Source organism: Herpailurus yagouaroundi, unplaced genomic scaffold (assembly GCF_014898765.1).
Source record: "Herpailurus yagouaroundi ecotype Mexico unplaced genomic scaffold, PumYag 184, whole genome shotgun sequence".
NCBI lineage: Eukaryota > Metazoa > Chordata > Mammalia > Carnivora > Felidae > Herpailurus > Herpailurus yagouaroundi.
This window is the reverse complement of record NW_024412415.1, coordinates 5,845,985-5,871,742: the sequence shown is the minus strand read 5'-3', so window position 1 is coordinate 5,871,742 and position 25,758 is coordinate 5,845,985. Positions and strand designations below refer to the sequence as shown.

Genomic DNA, 25,758 nt, shown 5'->3' with positions numbered 1-25,758 from the left:
CACTAAGACCAGCCTGGAACACCCAATTCCCTTCAATGACTATTTGGTATATTATCCAAAAGGAGCCACACAACTCTTGGACAGTTGGAATGGAAATAAAGCAAGACTTGTACAATTCACCATATACTTGCTAATGAATTTTATGCAGATATGGCTATAAGGATAAAAAATAAGTAGGTCGATGTATATAAAGCTTCTTAGCAGAATATCCCAAATATCCTCTGCAGTCTGTGCTAGATTTTATTACAAAAATGGCCTTAATTGTCACACTCTTCCTAATGTGACTTTGTAGCTCTTCCCATTAACAAGTGGGGTCTTTGTTCCTACTTCTTGAATTTGGGCTAAGCAACGTGTCTTGGTTTGTCTAATAGAATGAGGTGAAAGTGTTGGTATTCCAGTTCTAAGCCTAGATTTCAGGGGCCTTGCATGTTTCTGGTAGCATTTTTGGAACCCTGTCTCTATCATGAAAATAATCATAGGCTTAACTGTTGGATAATGAGAGACTAGGTGGGAAAACTGAGATGACAGGTTGAAGCATCTCAGGCCAGAAGCCCCCAATTGACTTAACAGCTGACCACAGATACAAAAGTGAGCCCAGCCAAGACCAGAAGGACCTTCCTGCCTAAATTTACAACCCTCAGAAACATGAGCTAAATAAATGATTGTTTTAAGTCAGTGATGTACAAGTTGGTTTGTTACTTAGCAATAGGTAACTGATACACTCGTATTTAGGTTTTTGGACACCTTATTTCCTCTTGGACATCAGAAATCAATGCAACTGTTTCAGTCACAAGCTAAGCTATCACCACTTTGCAAACATGCCTTACAGGCCTTACAGACACATCCAGATCATTTCTGAATTTTACAGTTAACATGTCTGAGATTTCTATTTAGTCTTGCCTATCTTTCTGTTCCATCCCTGCTATCATCAAGTCTTCATTTCCTTTTCTGGACACTGGAAATAGGCCCATGCCTGGTCTTTGCATGCTTCAACTTGTTCTTTCTGTGATTCCTCACTGTTCAAAGAATTAGGCCTAAATACCTTATTTCAGGTCAAGATAAGACAATAACTAATGGCTATGAGCAGCCACTGTGTGTCATATCAAGTTGAATAAAATGGAGAAGTGTAAGCCTACTTAGGGCAATAGTCCTTTAATCTAGTCCTATTCTACCTCTGCAGGTTCCTGCTCCACAACTTGTCTACCCAAGACATCTGTCCTGTCCCTTCAACATGGAACCCCCATATGGGCATTTCTGCTCATGTCACTGTTCCCTAAACCTTCACCTAAAATGCTCTCCTGACTTTTCCCTGCTTCTCTAAATCTTCATCTTCCTTCAAGCTTAACTCCTCTGAAACCTCCTCGTTCCACCCCTGACTGAGTTCTCTCTCTCTCTCTTCTGCCTCTCTTATCTCAATTTCCCTGGAGCTCCCATAGCTTCCAGCCATGGCATCTGCATGGCTGGTTACATACTAGCCTGGGGACCAGGGGCCATGGTGTGTCCCCTCTCCAGCACCCGGCACAGTATCAGACACATGTGCCTTCAGGCGATGATAATACTAGGTAAAGATGTACTCAATTAAGCAACTCTCGCCCAAGACAATGTAATGTGTTGGTTCTTCTTTCTTTTAAGGAAAAGTCTTATACCCTTAATTTGGGGTATTGGATTTGAGGACGAACCATAGACCCTCACTATCTCTGCTATGCCTTCCAAGGAGTCAGATGAAAGAGCAGAACCCTTCCTGACGTATAACTACCCCTTACTGAATGCTCACTAAGTACCAGTTACCACCCTGGCCATTGCATTTTGATTATGTCACTTAAATCTTACAACAGTTCTATGTGGTACATATTATTGCCTCCTTTTTATAATAGTGGAAACTCATTAGGAGGATTGAGTACTGTCTTCAAAACCCCACAGCCAGCAAGTGGCAGAGTTAAGATTTGACTCTACTTCTGTCTGAGCCCAAAGTGTGTGTTTTTGATTAGTAAGCAGTAATGCCCCTGACTTATCCAGTTACTCTGCTACAGGACATACGGAACAGCTTTTTATTATTGGTGCAGTTCCCATCACTAGTCCTTAATTCCCAACCCAGATTTCAGTTCCACGGGACCTTCCTAACCTAGTACCTTCTATGGCAAGCAGAATAATGCTCTCACCCCAAAGAGGTGCATGTCTTCATCACCAGAACCTGCAAACATGTCATGTTACATGGTATGGGGGTATTAAGATTGTAGATGGAATCAAGTTTGCTATTCAGCTGAGAGGAGGTAGAGGGGAAAATTATGCTGAATCATCCAGGTGGGCCCATTGCAATCTCAGGGACCTTTATAATCAAAAGAAGGAGGCAGGCAAGTCAGAGGGGGAGATGTGACCACAAAATCAGAGCTCAGAATGTTGCACTCGCTAGAAGGGGACCCCAAGCCATAGAATCAGTCAGTCTTTAGAAGCTGGAAAATCAACGAAACAGATTCTCCCCTAGAAACTCCAGCAAGAATGTTTAAGTGTTAGCCCAGTGCCATCTATTTCAGACTTCACACCTCCAGAACTGTAAGATAATAAATTTATGTTGTTTTGAACCACCAAGTCTGTGGTAGTTGTTACAGTAGTGGTAGGAAACTAACGTACCTTCTCATAGAGGCAGTTAGAATCAATTCGTGGTCCAATGGCTTGTTGAGACTTCTCATAGCTCAGAAGCTACAGTCTCAATAATTATAAGAAATTGTTTGATTAAACACCTGTTATGGAAATATGATAACTTGTTCCACAAATAAACTGAGGAAATCCTTTCAAGAGCCATTTCACATTGCTAATTAAGAAAGGAAAACTGACCTCTCTCCTCTCCTGGGCTCATGCGGCCACCAGGAGTCGGCCTAATCAGAAGGGGCCTTCTCTCTCTGCCCCTCCCCTGTTCACATGCACACATGCATTCTCTCACTCTCAAAGTAAATAAAGTTAAAAAAAAAAGTACACTAGTTCTTCCTGCACTGTATGGCCCATGCTTGTCTTATCCTGCCAACACTGCACAATTACCGTTTCTAGGGTCCTGATTAGCTGAGATTTCCTGTAAAACTAATATGTCCTCGCTAGTTTCCAAATGATGTCTCTCTCCTCACAGTAAAATCACAAACTGCCAATAAGGTATAGGCCAGCTGCTGGGTCCCCTCTCCCTCACACACACCACATACACAAATAGGAAGATGGTCTCCAAGGCTATAATTTCCTGGCCAGCAAGTGTCTTGGGTTTCACTTGAGTGGTTAATGATGATGTCACCAGAGTGCCTTAGTATGGGGCATTTCCAACCTTCAATTAAAGGACTATCATTTACTCTATATATTAACATCCAGAACAATAAACACAGTGGAATACAGTCATTACAGGCAGCCATAATCCATGGCCTGCTGGGTACTGATGTCAACCCTGCTGTGTCTGACATCTGAAATAAGTCCAAAGAAAGCACTGCATTTTCAAAGCTGCGACTACATTGAAGACATCCGCCCTTGGCTGCATTCCATCTTCCCACCTCCACCTTCTAACCTATCAGCATCTTGGGTTCCACCCCAGAGTTAAAAACCCCTGGATTTTACAAAAAGGCACTCAGGCCAACCTTCTCCCTGACTGGGAATAATGCCCCAGTTTGCAGTTGATTGAACCTAATGGGCCTTCACCATCAGATAATAAACCAATTCAGGATGCTATGATTCCTAATCTAAAGGATGACAAAATGTAATGGTCTTGAAGACATTTAAAAAAAAAAAAAAAAAAAAACCTGACCTTATGATGCATACATGGAGCAGAATTGATAATATGGAAAATCAGAAAAGCAAAAGAAAATTTTATTCAAACTTAGCCAAAATATCTTATCTGAAGTTCTCTTCATTTGTTTCCTACAAGTGTTTTCCACATTCATTCACTACATACTAATGGATCACTTATTGGTGCTGGGAATTAAGTTAGAAATATTAATAAGATCACATAGTCTAATGGAGGTAACAAAGAATCAGTCAATATCAACACTTAACATTTGTGTAGCTATTCTAAATGACCTATATACATGATCTCATTTTATTCTTTTTACAGTCTGCTAAGGTAGCTACTCTGAGTCCTGTTTTAGAAACAAGGAAAGAGAGCCTTAGAGCACTTAGATCAGTTCTGCTAGATCCGGAATTCAAGCCCAGCTAGCCTCTACACCACAGAGGAGCCATGTGAAAAGTGCAGTAATGGGGCACGTGGGTCACTCAGTCTGTTAAGCATCTGACTCTTGGTGTCTGCTCAGGTCATGATCTCGTGGTTCCTGGGGTTGAGCCTCACATTGGGCTCCATGCTGACAGTGTGGAGCCTGCTTGGGATTCTCTCTCCTTCTCCCCCTGTCCCTCCCCCATTCACATGCACACATGCATTCTCTCACTCTCAAAATAAGTAAAGTTTGAAAAAAAGTACAGTAGTTCTTCCTGCACTGTATGGCCCATGCTTGTCATATCCTGCCAACACTGCACAATTACAGTTTCTAGGGTCCAGGCACCTAGATTTCTGAGCTGAACTCTTCATTTAAGGGATGCAAAATTAAAACAGAATTCAAAAGACTCCTCTGTCAGATAGTCGCAGGGCAGGGAAGACTCTCAGTGTTTATTTTACGCTTCAGGTTGCATGGAAGAGATGTGCTTGAGTCATTGACGTGCTGAGAAGATGTTATATAGAGAGTAAGATGAGGAAGTAAGGACACAATGAAAGCCGTCCCAGCAGTCTAGGGCCCTCGGGGACCCAACGACTCCAGAACTAGATAAAAAGCAGGCCTCTTTCTTCAGGAGACTGGCAGCATCTGCCTATGCCTCACGGAGTGAATCTTATGCATGTCCTTCCCTGGAAGAGGATCTGATGTGGGTGGTCATCACAGTGAACCCCGAGCATCCCTGTGGGAGGTGCTTTTAGACCTCGTCAATTCATAGGCAGAGGCTGCCCTCAGCCCACTATAGGGCTGCCTGTGACTGTATCCTCAACACAATGCACCCAAACTTTTGAAGGCAGCAAAGCCAGTGAGTTCCACAGTACAGTGCCAGCAAACCCGTCGTTCCTAGGGCAGCATTCCTTGGAAGCAGGATTGTGAGCACAACAGCAGGCACGTAGATGCCCTGTGTGTGTATCTTTAGAGTCAAGTGTAAGTGATTTACCGCTTTTCTGAATTATCTGTGCCATTGTTCGTCTCTACTGAGCATTTTTTTGTCTTGCTTCACTTTGTCTTTGGTAAAGTGTTATTCACTACATGTGGGTTTGCAGAAGCAGATCAGAAAGCCTCGGCCTACCAGTCTGCTACTCTAAGCACAGGCTCTGGGGACTTTCTGGAAATGACTGTGCCATCATGCCAGGTTTGGAGGGAAGGTTTTTCCAAATTGCTCAGTGCGCTTAAGAATTCCTAACGCCTAGGAGACTTGATGGGGCGGGAGTGGAGAAAGTGAGAGGCTCTCTGATGGAGGTTTCTTGGGCTATCCTGTGGGGCATACTTACTAGACTTGTGCACACCCTGCATGGGTCCCTGTGCACTTTCCAAACTGGCTGACTTGCTTTTTCAAACCGGTCAGGCTCCTGGTACCTATGGGCTTTCACTGCACGTGGCCGCCACCTGCTGGAACCAGCCTGGAACTGACTGCTGAGCCTTTTAAGGCGGACACCATGCCAGCACAGGAGGTGTGAGAGAACAGATTGTCAAATTCATTCCATGGCTTTCATTCCAGAGGGAGCCTCTAAACTGGCCTTGACCCACAAGAATCTGTTTTTTAATAGTCTTTTGGAGACCTAAAGTCTACAAATCCCTCTGATAACTCATCTGAGAGTTTAATCACCTTCTCTCAGAAATATTTTCCCCATTTGTGAACTCAATGATGCTTCTGTTTAGGTTAATTTCCTACTGATCTGTCTTGATCAGGGATGAAAAGCAACTGCTGTCAATTCTTGGGGTATAAGCTCTTTACAGGCCTGGAGAAAGATCAATGAATGTGCCTCACTTCTCTGAAAAGTTCCCAAGTTTTATTTTCTTTTAAACTGACTTCCTTTAGCATATTTTAAAGCTTATTTATCATGTCTGTGGCTCTCTGAATGCTCAGCTTCTCAACACTCCTCCTTAGTAAGGATCCGGCTAAACCAAATAAAATGCTTCCAATATCGTAGATACTCTCCAGATGTCTGAGCACCTAGTATGTGTGAGGCACACAGGTAAGGCTTCTATGGGATAGAAGACAAATTACTCACGAACTTTGCAAAGAGAGGGGAGAGATAATGCTACAATGCCTGCACATAGATCACTCCAACGGTGTATGAGACAGGTGCAGCCATTCGTGCCACTAGAGGCCAACAAATGGAGAGAATGAATACTTTCAGTACTTACAAGGCTTCATACAGGCAGCGGGGACTGAACTGGTCTCTGAAGGTGTGATTTTGTGATTTATAATAAGAACTATGTATTTGCTCTCCCACCATTTCTGTCTCAGATATCCTAAACCCTTGGAATTTCCTGTGGTGTGAGCAACAGAGGTATCTCTTGCTATGTTAATGAAGTGACTTGCTTAGGATGGGTGCTGGTTTCCAGGGAACCAAGTGTAGGGTTTAAGGGTCGAAACTTTTATCCCCACCCCCACCTCCCCCTTTACACACACCCTGGGGAGCAGAGGAGATGGGCTGGAGACAGAGTTCAATCACCAGTGGCCAATCATGCCTAATGAATGGAGGTAATGAAGAGCCTATAAATCCCCAAAAGGACGGAGACGTTCAGAGAGCTTCCGGGTTGGTGAACACATGGAGATTTGCTGAGAGCAGTGTGCTAAGAGAGGGCATAGAAGCTCTGTGCCCTTCCCAGGTACCTTTCCCTATGTACCTCTTCCCTCTGGCTGTTCCTGAGTTACACCCTTGCAAAATTACACCAATAATCTAGTAAGTACAATGTTTCTCTTATTTCTGGGAGCCATTCTAGCAAATTCATCAAGCCTGAGGAAGAGCTGTTGAAACTTCCTATCTATAGCTGTTGGGTCAGAAGTAGTGGTGATAACCTGTACTTGTGATCGGCATCTACAATGCGAAGGGACAGTCTCATAGGACAGAGCCCTTTACCTGTGGGATCTCTTAGCTCCGGGTAGATAATGTCAGAATTGACTTAAATTGTAGGACACCCAGCTGATGTCTGAGCAGTGCTTGGTGGTGTGGGGGGAAAATCCATACACTGGAATTAGTGACCAGAATTGTTAGAAGTGTATATAGAATTGGTTGGACCAGAGAAGAAAGGTGCTAAGAAAGGACACAGCACTCCAGGCAGAGAGAACAGCCTGAGGAAAGCCTTGGAGACAAGTGACTACCAGGTGTGGATGTGAACTTGCGGTTGTGTTGGTGTGGGACAAGAGAAATAGGGGAAAACAGACTGGCCAAACTGTGGGGACCTCCCCAACAATGGGGAGCTACTAACAAATCCAGGTACTGTGTTCACATTATATAACTCCTGTTGGATTCTATTAACTTGACAACTTGTTTTTCACCATCCTGACCCTAAATCACTCTCAGCTGTTCTTAGAGTCACTTTGTCCCCCTCTAGCATTGGCTGTTGCTTTTGATTTGTTTACTCCAAGTCCCAGTTTGGTTTTCACTCTTTTTTTCTCCTTCTGAGAAATCTGTCTTGCCCTGGCATTATTCACTCCCACTCTCCTAGCCCAGTCTTTGACAAGATCAGTTCCAGCTGGCCAATTTTGCCTCGGTCACTCAATACTTTTCCTGATGCAGTGGATCTTTTAAACTCCTCTCTACCTTCAGGAGACTTAGAAAGGGAGGCACCTGAAAGTGAGACCCTGGTCAAGCCACCTGCCCCATTCTGGCTTTGGTGTCCTTGCTTTTAAAAAGAAAGGGAAGGTATGTACCTGACCTCATAGGTCCCTTCTCCAGCTTATGTTCTATAAGCCAATAACCTCAACTATCTCTGTCCACAAGCCATTCCCCCCAACTGTTTCCATGGAATAATTTCAGCTTTCCTGGAAAAAATTTCCTCTGAAATTGACTGAAAATGGAATTTGAAATAAATTGGATCTGCTAAGATGTCAACCAGCTTTGAGTTATGTTTCCAACTGGGAAGAGGATAGAAGAAAAGATGAGAAGCATGTCTAGCTTCCTTCATGCCAAAGGACCTCTTCCCAGGAGATATTTTCAAAGACCAAGAGAAAATGATGGATGACAAAACACAAAAATGAGCTGCAGGTGACACTCAGCACCTGTTCCCTTCGTGAACTCGCCATACCCTCTCACTCTCCTCCACCTTTTGATCTTCAGACTGGCCCTGTTTGATGCATCCTGTCAACAAAGCCTAGACCTGTCCTCTGGTGTGGTTCTCGTTGGAGTTTGTAGCCTTGTAGGTTCAATGAGCCCATCTCTGCAGGTGGTAAGTCTCATGCTGTAGCTGCCTTAAGCCACTTACTACCCAGATTCTCAACCATCTTTTTAGTACTAATTTCCTTCAGCATCTGTCTGGCAGGAGTATGAGATGAAAAGTGTTAACGACCAGCAAATCAACAAACTCCAACCTCAGGTACCTGTCAGGTCCTAGAATTAACATGAGCCCACATGTCGGGAAAAAATCCAGAAGTTCATGAGAATCACAGAGGGAAGATACTAGGGGATTAGGGCGAGGAGTAAAAGTCACAAGTGAGAATTTTACTGTGTCTTACTACTTCTGCATTGCTTTTATTATTGTTGTACTTCATATGATAATTTCACATCAATTACCTTAATTCTTATAATAGCCTTGTAAAGTTAGGTGTTATAAATCCCATTTTATACGTGGGGAAACCTAACGTTTAGATTCATTTTTTTGATGCCTACAGTAAGTGAACTTGACAATTATATGAGTTTCCATGAACTGAAGTAAGAAAACATGTGCAGTTGAAATTAAGGCAGAAAGATTCCTAAGCATGGCACTTTAAGAAATAATGGGGAACACAATGTGCATGATTGTTGTCCTGGACCTTAGAAACCTTGGAAATCTGCAGATACTTGCCAACAGCAGCATCAAGCTGCTTCTTTTTTGTTGTTGTTGTTTGTTTATTTATTTATTTATTTTTGAGGGGGAGAATCTCAAGCAGGCTCCATGCTGTAGGCACGAAGCCTGATTTGAGGTTCGATCCCATGAACTGTAAGATCGTAACATGGGCCAAAACCAAGAGTTGGATGCTTAACCTTAACCAACTGAGCCACCCAGGCACCCCAGCAGCATCAAGCTCCTTGAGAAGAATTTCCAGCCCTGAGGCTTAGCCAAAAGTGTGGTTTAAGATGAAACTGAGAAGGACCGTCGCCATAGGATGATGAAAAGTGATAGCAGCTGGAGAGTCAAGAAGGGACCTGCAGGGAACAACCCCTTTCATCCGAATTGGCCCCAAAGAGAGAGAGTAAAAAATGCTCAGGTGAAGTCTTTAGGTGATACCAACCTGACTCAAACACCAAGGAAGTCTTAAAAATGCTAACCAGGAAGAAGAAAGGCCTTGGGTTATAAGAGGATCCCGCAGGAATGTGGAATATGCTTCTCTAATTTTTTTGTGTGTTTGCTTAAATACTGCAGACGGTTTTTGGTATTTGATGATTTAAGTGGCTTTTACAAGTAACCGAAACCAATTCCAAAATCTTTCCAAGCCTTAACTTCCTCTCTCTGTGACAGATAGTGGGCCAGCAAACACTTGTGAACTGGATATCCAACATCAGTGCTTTTAGCTCACGGTACCCACCATGGAAGCCTTTTACTTAATTTAATCAATAATTGTGTTTATCCTTTAGGCTCAGCTGAATCCTACCTTTTCCCTAAAGCCTTCCCTGCTTACCAGAGTTCATGGCATTCACGTGACACTGAATCCAATTAGGTAGATTGTGCAATCGGCACTCTGTTCTGAAATCATTTGCACTGGCAGTACAGAATACTTTATTTCTCCTTTTAGGGAAGAAGCTATTTTTCACAGTGCTTTTTATTACACTTAGTATCTGTTATGCTTGAGGTTTTCAAAGAATTGTGCACTTGCCTTATCTGCCCCATACAATAACACTTCAAGGTAGACAACAGGGGTGTTAGGAACTCCTTTGGTTGCAAGTGACAGAAGCCCAATTTGGTGCAGCTTAAATAGAAATGGAAATTTAGTTCACTCCTAAACCAAAGGAACGATCCAGAACAGATTTGATAAGCTCAGGGACTAGACTACGAGATTCGATGCCTCCAATAGTGGACACCTCTGTGTCTCTCCTACTTTTGTATGCCGCCTATGTTTTCTCCTGCTTCCTTTGGCTTACTCTAGGGTGGGATGTGGATATTCTCTTCCCAGGTCAGTGCATATAAATCCTATAGGCTCAACAGAATTGCAAAATTGGAAGAAGGAATAATTCTCCAAAGAAAGTAAAGGTCTGTGCCATTTGGAAAAGGGAGGACAGGAAGCATAGAGAAAACAAATCTCCACAACGCAGGTTACATTTGTTACTATCTTCTGAAAACCACCTTGAAACTGAAGTTCAAAACAAGCTATACTGCTACTCTTTAGTGGATTCAAGAAGAAATTATCTCCCAGAGTTCTCAGCAACTAACACCAAGCCTTGCTCACAGTAAAATGCTCAATAAAAATCAGTTCACAGAGGAGTGCTTGGGTGGCTCAGTTGGTTAAGCCTCTGACTTCAGCTCAGGTCCTGATATCACGGTTTGTGGGTTTGTGAGTTTGAGCCCTGCGTCCAGCTCTGTGCTGACAGCTCAGAGCCTAGAGCCTGCTTTGGATTCAGTGCCTTTACTCTCTCTCAGCCCCTCCCCTGCTTGTGCTCTGTCTCCCTCTCAAAAATAAATATTTAAAAAAAAAATTTTTAAATCAGTTCACAGAAAATTGATTAAAGCTACCTATAATCCCATGCTTCCTTTCCAAATTGAAGTATTTAGGGCTGTAAGAGAAAAATTGTAGTAAGACAACGAAGCCATCACTGAATAATTACAGTGAAATATAATTTGAAAACCGTGAAAATAACAATTACAACAGCAAAAACAAATCTGACAATAATCAAGTGCTCAGTAGATGCTAGGAACCATTCTAAGAGATTTGCATGTGATCATCCATTTACTCCCTACAACTCTGTGGGGGAAGGTACCATTATGCCCATTTTATGGAGGAGGAACCTGAGGCTTAGATCAGGTGCCATGCCTGGAATCACACAGATAGCCAGTGGCAGGACAGGAATTCAGGCCTCTGTCTGACAACGAGTGGGCCTGGGCTCCTGTCACTTGCTGTACACCTCTTATAGCAGGGCCTAAGGGGACTGGTTACTTTGCTAGTCTGTCATTACCGGGGCTGGACATTTCCACATAGCACTCAAGCCTCCCCCTTTATGAACTTAAATTTTACCGTGCTTATTCCCAGGTCATCTTTAGATGTGGAAGAAATTGAAGCCTTTGGGAAAGGTAGGCTATCAGTACATCAGGGATGCTTCCTGTAGGTAGGAATGCATGTTCCCAAACCAGTTATGTCTACTCACTCTTGTTTCTTGGCCCAAACTGGTCCCTCTGCTTGAATCTTGAATCCTTCTTTAATCTCTCTGCCTGGCAAGATCTTACTTTCATATTCTACTCAAACATCTCTTTCTTGTCCTTTTAATATATATATCCTGGCGAGATGGTGAGGGTGTCCAGGGCAGGGGCCAGAGGTGTTTGGGTTTCCAGTGCCCAGCACAGAGCCTGGTACATATAATGTGCTCAATGAATTCATGGATACGTGAGTGGAAGGTAGAAAGCATTGGGCGCCTGGGTAGCTTACTTGGTTAAGTGTCCAGCTCTTGATTTCAGCTCAGGTCATGATCTCATGGTCATGAGACTGAATCCCACGTTGGGCTCTGCTCTAGGTGCATGGAGCCTGCTTAAGATTCTCTCTGCCTCCCCCGCCTCTCTCTCTTTCCTCCCCTTCCCCGTCCCCCCAAAGAAGAAATGTGTAAAGTACACTGAGATTATTTACTTGTTTGATTGGAGGATCCACAGTGGATTCCAAAAGGATTTCCAATTCAGTCTCTTGTTACTTAGAGGTGTATCAAGGGCTGAAGTTCTGGGAAGGAAACTGGTGATCTTGGAGGAAAATCAAAAGAAACAGTCCATGTAAAGTCCGTGGCATTGTTATGTCTGGAATGCCAAAGGAAAAACAAAGAATAAACATAAGTTAAGCCGTGTAACTAGCAAGATGCTATAATCAAATTATTTTGGTCCCTGCCTCTCAGTCCTAAGGATAGGAGTCTACAAAGAAGACAACCTGACCTGTGTCAAACACAGAAGAATTCTGGTGGGTGTGTTTCTCCTCAGCAATGTACATAGTAACTCATTAGCTCCTTTGTGGGTGTGGACCATATATTCCCTGACCTTTCCACTCAAGCGTGTGGAACCAGATGCTTCCCATACCTGCACAATGCAGTTCTGCAGGACCACCATAGAGCACACTCAATAATGAGCTTCAACTTTGCATACCCAGCAATATAAAAACTGTCACTGTCTCCACACGTGGGAGGCTCATGTACTTCCTGGGAGCTTGTTAACAGAAATAATAGTCATAACATTTTCAACCTCAAAAACTCTTGGAAACAAAGTGTTCTCCCTTACCCTACTCATGGAAAAACGTTACCTGAGACAGCAGGTGTCTTTCCAGGGTCACAGGCTAATCAAAAGCAAGCTAATCAGAAGTACTACTGGTGCAGCTGGGTGGTTCAATCGGTTAAGCATCGGACCTTGGCTCAGGTCATGATCTCAGGGCTCGTGGGTTCGAGCCCCACACCGGGCTCTGTGCTGACAGCTCAGAGCCTGGAGCCTGTTTCAAATTCTGTGTCTCCCCTCTCTATCCCCTCCCCCGCTCAAGAGCGCCCTCTCTCTTTCTGTCTCTCAAAGGTAAATAACCATTGAAAATTAAAAAAAAAAAAAAAAAAAAAAGTACTACTGGCATGCCCTTAGAGAAGTTTACTCTGTGCTTGTAACAAGAGTAACTTTTTTAGTAAGAATGATTCAGCATTCTTCCGTTCAAAATGAGATCTGCAAAATAATCTCTAAGCTTAGTAGACTTTCTAGTACAGGTCAAATTGGGAATGGTTCATCAAAAGAGAGGGTAAATTTTCATTTAGGTTACTGACCAGGATGTCCTATTTCTGGCCTCTTGAAGAATCTGCATAACTAAAATGTGCTAGAATTTTAAAAGTTTAGGAGATTCAAGCTGTGGGAGCTTGAAAGGAGAAAAACCAACCTGGAAGGTTAGAGAAGTTCCTGGACAGGGAGAAGGGGTGAGGGGTGAATGAGAGAGATGAGCCCAGCTATTGAGACAAGGAGGTAAAGGTCTACTGTTGACCAGTATATGCTACCCAATCCTGGAGGAAGAGTATAATTGCTTTTTTAACATTAGGTTTAGAATACGCTGGTTCCTCTTCAGATTGCATAAAGCTTTCAGCTTTTTTATTATTTTTTTTTTTAACGTTTATTTATTTTTGAGACAGAGAGAGACAGAGCATGAACGGGGGAGGGGCAGAGAGAGAGGGAGACATAGAATCTGAAACAGGCTCCAGGCTCTGAGTGGTCAGCACAGAGCCCAACGCAGGGCTCGAGCTCACGGACCGTGAGATCATGACCTGAGCCGAAGTCGGCCACTTAACCGACTGAGCCACCCAGGCGCCCCAAGCTTTCGGCTTTTAACATCAGGCTTGGCCATGTGTCAGGCCTTAGCCAAAGATACATGAGTGAAAAGGTCATGTGTTCTCTCTAGGCAGCAGTTTTAAGAGCAAGTATATAGTTCAAGTATATGTTCTCGTCTGCCTAACTTTGGAACCGTGGAAGTCTGTGTTTGGCTTAGCTTCTGTGAGCTAGATCTCAAGTGGTTATGAGGAGCAGTCCTTTTGCCAGTACCTAATGGACATGGAATGTGACAGGAAATACAGCTTGTTGTTTTGATCTTACGAAGTTTGGAGATCAAGATTTGGCATAATAAAGGGGCGCCTGGGTGGCTCAGGTGGTTAAGCATCTGACTTTGGCTCAGGTCATGATCTCACAGTTGGTGAGTTCGACCCCCGTGTTGGGCTCTGCACTGACAACTCAGAGCCTGGAGTCTGTGTCTCCCTCTCTCTCTCTCTCTCTCTGCCTGTCCCCTGCTGTGCGCTCTCTCTCTCTCTCTCTCTCTCAAAAATAAATAAATAAACATTAAAAAAAATATTTACCATAATATAGCCTATCCAGTCTAAAAGAGACTAGGGAGTAGGAAAGTCTGTTAGTTTTGAGAAGCATGGCTTATGAATCAAACTGGATAAGGTTGGATCCCAGCTCTGCAGTATACCTCTACCTCTCCTACATGTACACCATCTGTATCCCGAATTTGCTGGCACAATAAAGGATTTTGTAAAGTCACTGCAGTGTCTCAAGCCAAAGTGTCTTCTCCCAACAGAGAAGAGGGTCCAGTAAGGACAGTGGAGTAAAGCTGGACCCACTGCCTGCTCTGGCAAGGCCCCTGGACTTCAAAAGCAGAGAAGACTAGTGTCTAGACTAATGTCTAGAGGCCACATATCCCTATTTATATTTTGCCCTTGGCATTTCCATCCCATCCTCATTCCCATTTCACCATCCCGGTGCCCTGCCCACCTCATCTCTAGTGGTGCCTGATAGGCCTGAGCAGGTAAGTGTGCCCAACTAATTATGCATACACATGAGAATACATGTGTGTGTGGCATGGATACTCAAATATACAAAGTACTTGCTAGATACAGGTAATAATGCTATATACTCTTCTCTCTATAGATGCTTTCTAAATGATCCAGCTTCCACCTGCTAGCATTAACATGGTCCTAATGCAAGGCGGCAGATTTTTGTTAGTCTTGGGACCATGGTTATGGCATCTGCTAGAGCTCATACCAGTGGCCCACAACAGGTGCCTGTGTCATGCCAAGGCCTTAACTCCAATGTCATTTCATAATATACCCTCCAATAAAGAGCAGGTACAATTTACTAGGCAAGTTAAGCAGCATTGGAAATTCTAAATCAAATGTTTTATTTATTTTTTTTAATTTTTTTTAATGTTTATTTATTCTTGAGACAGAGAGTGAACAGGGGAGGGGCAGAGAGAGAGGGAGACACAGAATCTGAAACAGGCTCCAGGCTCTGAGCTGTCAGCACAGAGCCCGATGCGGAGCTCAAACCCACAAACCGTGAGATCCTGACCTGAGCTGAAGTCGGACGCTGAACCGACTGAGCCACCCAGGCGCCCCAAAGTCAAATGTTTTAAATAGGCGTTTAAAAAAAAACCTGGCTGATCAATAGAATACAGACGCCACAGCTGAAATCTACCTGCCAGTGGATGCCTTCTACATATTTTCCTTCTCATCTTTGCTTTTAACGTGGAGTCCGCTTGTACCTGACAGCCCCAAAGAGTGAGTTCTGAGAGGTGCACAGGTCCAGTCTCCTCTTTTTCTTGAGGAAGAAGCTGAAATTCAGAAAGGTTAAGTGGTATCGCCTCCAGCAGGCTGCTGAATCCACAGGGGTTTAGGAGAAGTTTAGTATCAGGTGAGCCAGTGGCTGATTTATTTATAAGGAGACCGACCTTTGAAGCTGAATCTTGACTGAGAAGAACTTGCTCCTTCTTCTTGGCCTTTTCATCAACACAGCCACCATCAGCCTGTCATCATGCGCCTGTTTACTCTGTGTTTCACCAAATGCCCTTTACAGGACCTGCAGTGGCTATTTTGGTAGCTTCCTGGACACAGGAAATGTTTTGTTTAGGCCCCACCTTGTGTTCAGGGTGTCTGGGGACTGTTGAAGTTGTTTGAATTTGAAAGAGAAAAGAAACAAGGAGTCAGACAAACAAAGAGATAGTTATAGATCTGGCTTGAAGTCTCTCCCCCGTGTGCCTGTCTCTCTGCTCCTGTTTTCCTCTCTACAGTTAGAACGCTGTACCAGCCACTGGAATCGTTCTGGAAGCAGAATCTTCCAGAACGGCTATGAATCTTGGAAATAGAGCTCACTCTAGAGAGTCGCCATGGTATCTGAGTTTCATCCATTATTGCAGTCTTAAATCAGAGAGCCCTTAGGAAACATCTATGTCTACCACAAATTATAACACAGGCATAAAAATCTTTTCTGTAATAAGTAATTTTCCATGAAAACAACACTTCCTAGTCTTCCAGGACATAGCTGAAACATGACTTAGATTGCCGTGGGTTTTTTAATGCATTTTTTAAATGGAAAGAAGACTTCAAATTCCCTAAGCATGATGCATTTTTAATCTTACAGGATTTAATTTCTCAGCAGAAACCCATCTTAGGTAAGTGAGCTTATTCCCAGCGAAGCCTTCCTGACTTTCCCTCTGAAGGCTAAAGGTTGATTTATGAACTGTCCAGGTGTCTAAAAAGAGTCTTTAAGCAGAGAAGAGGAGCCAACCATTCTCCCCTTTTCCTGGGAATAAGACAAGATGCATTTGTATCCAAACTGGAACTTAAAACTCAGGATTAAATATTAGGAAATCTACTCTTATGGAAAGTGTAATTAAAATTGATCTCCTGGGGCATGGGGTGGCTTAGATGTTGAGCATCCAACTCTTGATTTCAGCTCAGGTCATCATCCCAGGTTCGAGGGTTAGAGCCCCATGTCAGGCTCTGTGCTGAGCGCGGAGTCTGCTTAAGATTCTCTCTGCCTCTCCTCTCTCTCTTTCTCTCTCTCTCTCTCCGCCCCCCTCCCCCCTTCTCCCACCACCCCGCACCTCTGCCCCTCTCTCCCTCTTGCTCGCTCCCTCTCTCTAAAACAAAATAAATTTTTAAATAAATACATAAATAAAATTGATCATCTGTGTTGAGGGACATTAGAAAATATTTTTCTATGCTACATACATTTTAGAGATCTTTAACCTGAATTAGTTCAGATGGAGTCTTGCCTGAAAGCATTAGATACCCAATCCCAAAAGTTCCTACTACTATGATCCCAGATGCCATATAAAAATAGTAGAGATCAAGAATCCAAGGTAGAAGAAAGAGATCTCACTTTCCAGTAGGACTGAAAAGACCAGTTCTCATCGAGGCAATAAGAAACATGGATTCCACTAGGGAAACCCTAATCCTGTGTTTGAAGGCATGAAAACAACAGCAATCTCACCGTACATCATCAGAGCACGTGGACAGCAAGTGTGTTATCAGTGAGCAGTAATATTTTTAAAGCTGTCTTTTCTCTGAGTAATACGTCTCAACAGTGTGCTTAAAATATTCAGTAAATTGTATTGTAAACAGATGCGTCACATCATCCAAGCTTTGTTGCTCCATTTCTAGAGCACAGAGTAGATTTAGCATAACTCTTAAGTGCCTTAGGATCTTCGCAATGGTAAATGAGCATTGGCTTCAACTTAAAGTGACCAACTGCATTAGCCCCTAACAACAGGGTCCTTTTAAGCTTTGAAGCCGGGTATTGACTTCTCCTCTCTAGCTATGAAAGTCCTAGATAGCATCTTCTTCCTATAGACGACCATTTCATCTACACTGGAAAATTTGTTGAGCGTAGCCACCTTCATTAATGATCTCTCCTAGCTCTTCTGGATAACTCGCTGCAGCTTCTACATCAGCACTTGCCACTTCACCTCGTACTTTTATGTCCCGGAGATGGCTTCTTTCCTCATGAACCAACCTCTGCTAGCTTCAGCCTTTTCTTCTGCAGATTCCTCACCTCTCTCAGCCTTCCCAGAATTGAAGACACTTAGGGCCTTGCCCTGCATTTTTTAGGCTTTGACTTCGGGAATGTTGTGACTGCTTTGATTTTCTCTCCAGACCACTCAGACTTTCTCCATATCAGCAGTAAGATTGTTTCACTTTCTTATCATCTGCAGGTTGGGTGTAGTAATACTTTTAATCTCCTTCAAGAACTTTTCCTTCATAGTCACAACTTGGCTAACTGTTTGGCACAAAAGGTCTAGCTTTCAGCCTATCTTGGCTCTTGACATGCCTTCCTCACTAAGCTGAATCATTTCCAGCTTCTGATTTAAAGTGAGAGACGTGTGGCTCTTCCTTTCACTTGAACACTTAGAGGCTGTCGTAGGGTTATTAACTGACCTATTTTCCATATTCTTGTGTCTCAGGGAATAGGGAGGACTGAAGAGAGGGAGAGAGATGGGGGAACAGCCAGTCAGTGGAGCAGTCAGAACACAGTGTGTATCAATTAGGTTCCTCATTTCATATGGGCACAGTTTGTGGCACCCCAAAATAATTACAATAGCAACATCAAAGATCACTGATCACAGATTGCCGTAATAAATAGAAAAATAATGAAAAAGCTTGAGATCTTTCAAGAATTACCAAAATGTGACAGAGACATGAAGTGAGCAAATTCTATTGGAAAAATGGTGCCGATAGATTTGCATGAAGCTGGGTTGCCATAAACCTTCAGTTTGTAAAAAATGCAGTTGTCTGTGAAGTGCAGTAAAGTGAAACACAGTAAAATGAGGTATACTGTATAATATTGTATGTCAACTATATTTCAATAAGAAACTTTTGAGTATCTTGGCTATCGCTCAGATGTTTATGCCTAATATAATGTTAATCAAGTGATACTCTTCTATGCAAATGTACTGACAAGTATCTAAGGACACTTATAAGGAAATAACTGGACTTTTTAGAGGTGTTGGTTGACCCTGGGACAAAGATTCTTGACTGAAACATTCTTAGCTCTCTGGGCAATGATGAAATTGGCAGATAACTAAAGTCACATCAAGGTGATAGAATGGCCCTGTTTGCGTTCAGCTCAAGGATTTGTATATGGGCCTCGAGCAAGTATTCTTTTAGATATGAAATTATTTGGTGTCACTTAAAATGGTACTCCATTGTGCTCTGAAGAAAATTATCATAAGATTTTTTTTTCTTAATGAGAAGTTACTTTAGAAAATAATAAAATAGTTGATGCCTGAGTCATTCAAGAGAGCAGAGACTAAGACTCTTCTCTTTAGAAATTTAGAGGTGTAGTTATGTTAGTGAGAGGCCCTTCTTTCTGCATCAAGAGCATTGGGACCAGGAGCTAGGGTCTGGCCAGAGAAGGTAGCAGCAACAGCGTTGGCCATGGGATGGAGAATCTGAGTTCTGCAACCAGAAGTATTGACAGGTATTAAGGACTTAACTATGAGGTGTTAAATCCCTGTCGGAGGGAGAAACTGGAGGTTTCAGATAACTCTTCAGCCCTATGCCTAGAACATACACGGTAGGTACTCAGTAAATATTTGCAGAATGATTGTGAGCAACACCAAGAAGTGAGGGTGTGGGGAGAAGCGACATCAAAGCATCATCTTACAGGCTTTGGGGAAGCAGACTGAATTTTTTCAGAAGAGGTTAGCAAAGATGATACAGAGTCAGATATCTGGTCTTAGGTTCGATACTCATGGTGCCAGTTAGGAAACTAATAAGTGTTCTGTATCTGGGTAGAGTTTTATGGAAAATAGACTTTAGGCAATAAAAGTGGTACATTGGACTGGCGGTGAATGTGATTCCTTTGCAGAATAAACTGCTCTAGGGCAGTGGTTCTGAAATATTAAAAGGAAAAGAATTCTCTTGAATCCCTAATATTGACATAAATTGTGTTTAGGATAATGTTACTTAAATATGTATGTTCAAACATAAAACTAGGAACAGGATCTAAATGCTTGTAAATCTTATACACTTATACAACCAAATTTAATTTCAAAGGAAATTCAGGTGCATTGAATTTGACACGTCTGTACTTTATTACCATGTGTTTCATAATGACACAATTTTCCCACTGCTTTCCTTTATCCTAACTTCCAACAAACTTTGTACAGCATACTGTGAAGTCATAGGGTCTTTAGTTGTTTGTAACACATCATTTACAAGTCATATCCACTTCTCTTTTCCCATTCATCTATGGTAATTAATGTAGCACATAGTGTCAGATCAAATCTCAATCTATTAAATAACTTAAGACACTAAAGCCTTATTCTATAAACATATCTTTTAATTACAGATGCCAATATGAGTTTTAACTTTCTAATGAGTAAAATAATTCAGCGTGGAAAAAAATGCTATTTCAGGGTCAAAATGTCATTTTGAAATTAAGAAATCAATTTAGTAGCAATCAGATATGCTTATCTGTACATTGAAGGTTTAATGCTACAAATCAAGTGATTTCTTGGCACCAAAATGGTCCTAAATACAATTTATCCACAGGTAATGATTAAACTATGGTACCTAGTTCTTAGGTAACTGAAAATATGTTAGTTAATATAAATTTTTAATTTTCAAATATTTACTCAGGATGTATTTAAAATAAAGTTTGGAAGGGGCGCCTGGGTGGCTCAGTCAGTTAAGCAGCCGACTTCGGCTCAGGTCATGATCTCACGGTCCGTGAGTTCTAGCCCCGCGTCAGGCTCTGTGCTGACTGCTCAGAGCCTGGAGCCTGTTTCAGATTCTGTGTCTCCCTCTCTCTGACTCTCCCCTGTTCATGCTCTGTCTCTCCCTGATTCAAAAATAAATAAACATTAAAAAAATTTTTTTTAAATAAAATAAAATAAAGTTTGGAAAAGTGTAACAGACTTACATATCTACCAAAAAAATTACAAAATAATAATATTTTGCAATTATTTACTTCAGATAATTTTTAGTTATTTTATTGTTTAAATCTGTATGCAATAAAATATTTATTGTACAATTCTGTGTTTTAACATATGCATACATTTGTGTAACCACCACTAGAAAAAAGTTTCACTACCTTCCAAAATTCCTTCTGCTAGTCTTTGTGGCCACACCTTCCCCCTACGTCAACCCTGGACCACTGCTGATCTGTTCTCTCTCTTGATAGTTTCATTTTTTTCCATAATGTCATGTATATGGAATCCTAGAATAGGTGAACTTTGTTTTGTTTTGTTTTAATTGAAGTATAATTGATAAACAATATTTTATTAGTTTCATGTGTACAACATAGTGCTTCAAAATGTGTATGTATTGTAACTGATCACCACAATAAGTCTAGTTACCATCTGTCAACATACAAATTTAACCCATATTTTAAATTTTATTTTCTTAATTTACATCCAAATAGTGCAACAATGATTTCATGAGCAGATTCCTTACTGCCCCTTACCCATTTAGCCCATCTCCCCTCCCACACCTCTTCCAGTAAACCTCTGTTTGTTCTTCATATTTAAGAGTCTCTTATGTTTTGTCCCCCTCCCTGTTTTTATATTATTTTTGCTTCCCTTCCCTTATGTTCATCTGTTCTGTGTCTTAAAGTCCTCATATGAGTGACGTCATGTGATTTTTGTCTTTCTCTGACTAATTTCACTTAACATAATACCCTCTAGTTCCATCCACATAGTTGCAAGTGGCAAGATTTCATTCTTTTTGATTGCTGAGTAATACTCCATTGTATATATATACCACATCTTCTTTATCCATTTATCCATCGATGGGCATTTGGGCTCTTTCCATACTTTGGCTATTGTTGATAGTGCTGCTATAAACATGAGGGTGCATGTGTCCCTTCGAAACAGCACACCTGTATCCTGTGGATAAATGCCTAGTAGTGCAATTACTGGGTCGGAGGATAGTCCTATTTTTAGTTTTTTGAGGAACCTCCATACTATTTTCCAGAGTGGCTGCACCAGCTTGCATTCCCACCAACAATGCAAAAGAGATCCTCTTTCTCCACATCCTCGCCAACATCTGTTGTTACCTGTGTTTTTAATGTTAGCCATTCTGACAGGTGTGAGGTGGTATCTTATTGTGGTTTTGATGTTATTTCCCTGATGATGAATGATGTTGAGCATTTTTTCATCTGTCAGTTGGCCATCTGGATGTCTTTGGAGAAGTGTCTATTCACGTCTTTTGCCAATTTCTCCACTGGATTATTTGTTTTTTGGGTGTTGAGTTTGATAAGTTCTTTATACATTTTGGATACTGACCCTTTATCTGACATAAAGGACATCAGGATAACCCTTTTTCTGTCATTTGCAATTATCTTCTCCCATTCTGTCAGTTGCCTTTCAGTTTTGCTGATTATTTCTTCGCTGTGCAGAAGGTTTTTATTTTGATGAGGTCCCAGTAGTTCATTTTTGCTTTTGTTTCCCTTGCCTCTGGAGACATGTTGAATAAGAAGTTGCTGCAGGCAAAATCAAAGAGGTTTTTGCCTGCTTTCTCCTCAAGGATTTTGATGGCTTCCTGTCTTACATTGAGGTCTTTCATCCATTTTGAGTTTATTTTAGTGTATGGTGTAAGAAAGTGGTACAGGTTCATTCTTCTGCATGTTGTTGTCCAGTTTTCCCAGCACCAGTTGCTGAAGAGACTGTCTTTATTCCATTGGATATTCTTTCCTGCTTTGTCAAAGGTGAGTTGGCCATACATTTGTGGGTCCATTTCTGGGTTCTCTCTTCTGTTTCATTGATCTGAGTGTTTGTTCTTGTGCCAGTACCATACTGTCTTGATGATTACAGCTTTGTAGTGTAGCTTGAAGTCCAGGATTGTGATGCCTCCTGTTTTTGTTATTGGTGTGTTTTTTGTTTTTTTTTTTTTTTTCCGAGATTGCTTTGGCTATTTGGGGTCTTTTCTGGTTCCATACAAATTTTAGGATTATTTGTTCTACCTCTGTGAAAATGCTGGTGTTATTTTGATAGGGCTTGCATTGAATATGTAGATTGCTTTGGGTAGTATCGACATTTTAACAATATTTGTTCTTCCTACCCAGGAGGATGGAATCTTTTTCTATTTTTTTGTGTTTTCTTCAATTTCTTTCATAAGCTTTCTATAGTTTTCAGTGTATAGCTTTTTCACCTCTTTGGTTAGATTTATTCCTAGGTATTTTATGGTTTTTGGTGCCAAATCTAACACCATATTATTGCTTATATTCCCCATGCTGTACTTTACAACCTCATGACTTAATTTATAAGTAGACATTTGTACCTCTTAATCTCCTTCACCTATTTCACCCATCCCTCCGACCCCTCCCCTATGGCAACAACCAGTTTGTTCTTTGTTTTTATGAGTCTATTTCTGTTTTGACTTTTTTGTTGTAGTTCATTTGCTTTGTTTTCTAGATTCCACATATAACTGAAATTATATGGTATTTGCCTCTGACTTATTTCACTTAACATAATACCCTGTATTCCATCCATGTTGTTGCAAATGACAAGATTCTTTTCCTATTTGTGGCTGAGTAATATTCCATTGTATGTTTATGTGTCTGTATATACATATACACACATGTGATATATGCACATATACATACACATGCATTGCATACATATGTACGTACATGTGATACACACACATGCACACATATATCCCACATCTTCTTTATCCATTCATCTATTGATGGACACAGGTTTCTTCCATATCTTGGCTATTTTCAATAATGCTGCGATGAACATGAGAGTGTATATATCTTTTTAAATTAGTGTTTTCCTTTGCTTCATATATATGTGCAGAAGTGGAATTGCTGGATTATGTAGTAATTTTACTTTAATTTTTTAGGAACCTCCATACTATCTTCCACAGTGACTCCACCAATTTACATTCCCATCAGCAGGTCATAAAGGTTCTCTCCTCTCCACATTCTCACCAACACTTGCCATTTCTTATTTTTTTGTTACTAGCCATTTTGACAGGTGTGAGGCAGTATCTCATTGTGGTTTTAATTGTAATTTCCCTGATGATTAGCGATATTGAGCATCTTCTCATGTGTCTCTTGACCATCTGTATATCTTCTTTGGAAAAATGTCTCATTCAGGTCCTCTTCCCATTTTTTTTCATTGGATTTTGGGGGTTTTGGTATTGAGTTTTAGGAGGTCCTTCTAATTTGTATATTAACCCCTTAATGGAGATATCATTTGCAAATATATTTTCCCATTCAGTAGGTTGCCTTTTCACTTTGTTGATGGTTTCTTTTGTTGTGAAAAAGCTTTTTAGTTTGATCTAGTCCCAATTGTTCATTTTTGCTTTTGTTGCCATTGCCTGAGGAAACAGATCCAAAAAAATATCTCAAAGGCCAATGTCCAAGAGTTAACTGCCTGGTTTTTTTTTGTTTTTTTTTTTTAGGAGTTTTTTGTTTTCAGGGCCTCCATTTTTTTCTTGAATCCATTTTGAGTTTATTTTTGTGTATGGTGTAAAAAAGTGGTCCAGCTTCACGTAGCTATCCACTTTTCCCCACATTGTTTATTGAAGAGACTATCCTTTCCTTATAGTACATCCCTGCCTCCTTGGTCATAGGTTAACTGATCATGTAAGTGTGGGTTTATGTCTGGGCTCTCTATTCTGTTCCATTGATCTATGTGTTTGTTTTTGTGTATTAGTACCATGCTGTCTTGATTACTACAGCTTTGTAGTATACCTTGAAATATGATATTGTGATACCTTCAGTTTTGTTCTTCTTTGTCAAGATTGCTTTGGCTATTCAGGGTTTTCTGTGGTTCCATAACAAACTTTAGGATTGTTTGTTCTAGTTCTATGAACAATGCTTTTGGTATTTTCATAGGAATTGCATTGAATCTACAGATAACTCTGGGTTGTATTAGACTTTGAACAATATTCTTCTAGTCTTTGAAAATGGTATATCTCTCCAAGCTATTTAAATTTTATTTGCTTACCTTCAAATGGCAAATATTCTTTAATTCCTTTCCCTCTTTGCAACCTCAAAAATGCCTCACATTTAGATAAAATACACAGTTTCTCTACTGAGCACTAATCAATCAATCAGTTAGTCAAATAGCCACCTGTAAAAAGGTAACCAGTAGGCAGTGGTGAGAAATATTTGTACAGCACTTTACTGTTTCCCTTTTGGGGATTCAGAGTGCTTTTTTTTTTTCTTCTCAATGCTATTTGGTAGAGGTTGGAAATAAACTTTTTAAAAATCCACTAGAAATTAATAATGTTTCTAGTAAAATTTGCACTTTTTTTTAAATAAAAAGGAAAAACAAGGGAATATGTATCTTACAATAGACAATTCAGACAGCCTACAAATGCTGTATGATGGGTTTTACCTAAAACTCCTGTATAGTTTTGTAAGTCACTAAACACTACTTTTTCAACTAGAGAAAAAGATCAGTTTCTCCATCAGTATATTCTCATTTCCTATTCTACCCCAAAGAGGAAAAAAATAGCGTCTATGTAGAGACTCAAGACAAGAAATCTATTACTCCAATAACCAGGTCCACAGGTCTCTCTAGCTGACTTTTCAAATCCTCTATCATCAGTTTGGCTACAGTTCTAGTATATTTTGGCCCAGTCTGCTGGCTTCAGCTCAGCTCATGCTGACACATATGGAGGGGGCTGCATTCAATATTGGGGTAGGCAATTTATGAGTACTTATAGTTGTACACCACCCACGTGCAATTAAACCTGAAAAGAAACTATGGATATCCTCTGCTGCAATGTGAAAATCCCCATCCTCCCCACACCTCACTTTTTCCAGATTATCTTTTCCAAACCATGAGTGCTTACAGTGTGGAGCCAGGGAACCAGAAGCCATTTTTCATAGCCTGAAGCATTCCTTTGATTTCAGCTCGATGATGAGCAAGATTTTTCCCATGGGTCTCTCCCCTCCCACCCCACATCACAGTGAGTTGTCACACAAAAGTACAAAGCGCTGAAAACTCTGACCATATACCAACCACTCAACAATGAGAAGGCACAACAGTAAGTGTCAGCAGGAACATTTTAAAATTTGAACTTGCATTGAAAAAAAAGGAAGAAAGAAAGAGAAAGAAAGAAAGAAAGAAAGAAAGAAAGAAAGAAAGAAAGAAAGA

At 41.2% G+C, this 25,758-nt stretch overlaps 1 long non-coding RNA gene across 1 annotated transcript in view; it reads right to left on the bottom strand.

Annotated features, from left to right (window-relative positions):
* Positions 1-15,338: 15,338 nt before the first annotated feature.
* LOC121042096 (uncharacterized) overlaps positions 15,339-25,758 on the bottom strand; it is a 21,034-nt gene continuing 10,614 nt past the window's right edge. Inside the window, exon 3 of the long non-coding RNA XR_005795967.1 lies at positions 15,339-15,468. This is a non-coding gene — a long non-coding RNA (uncharacterized LOC121042096). The remainder of the gene's footprint in view (positions 15,469-25,758) is intronic.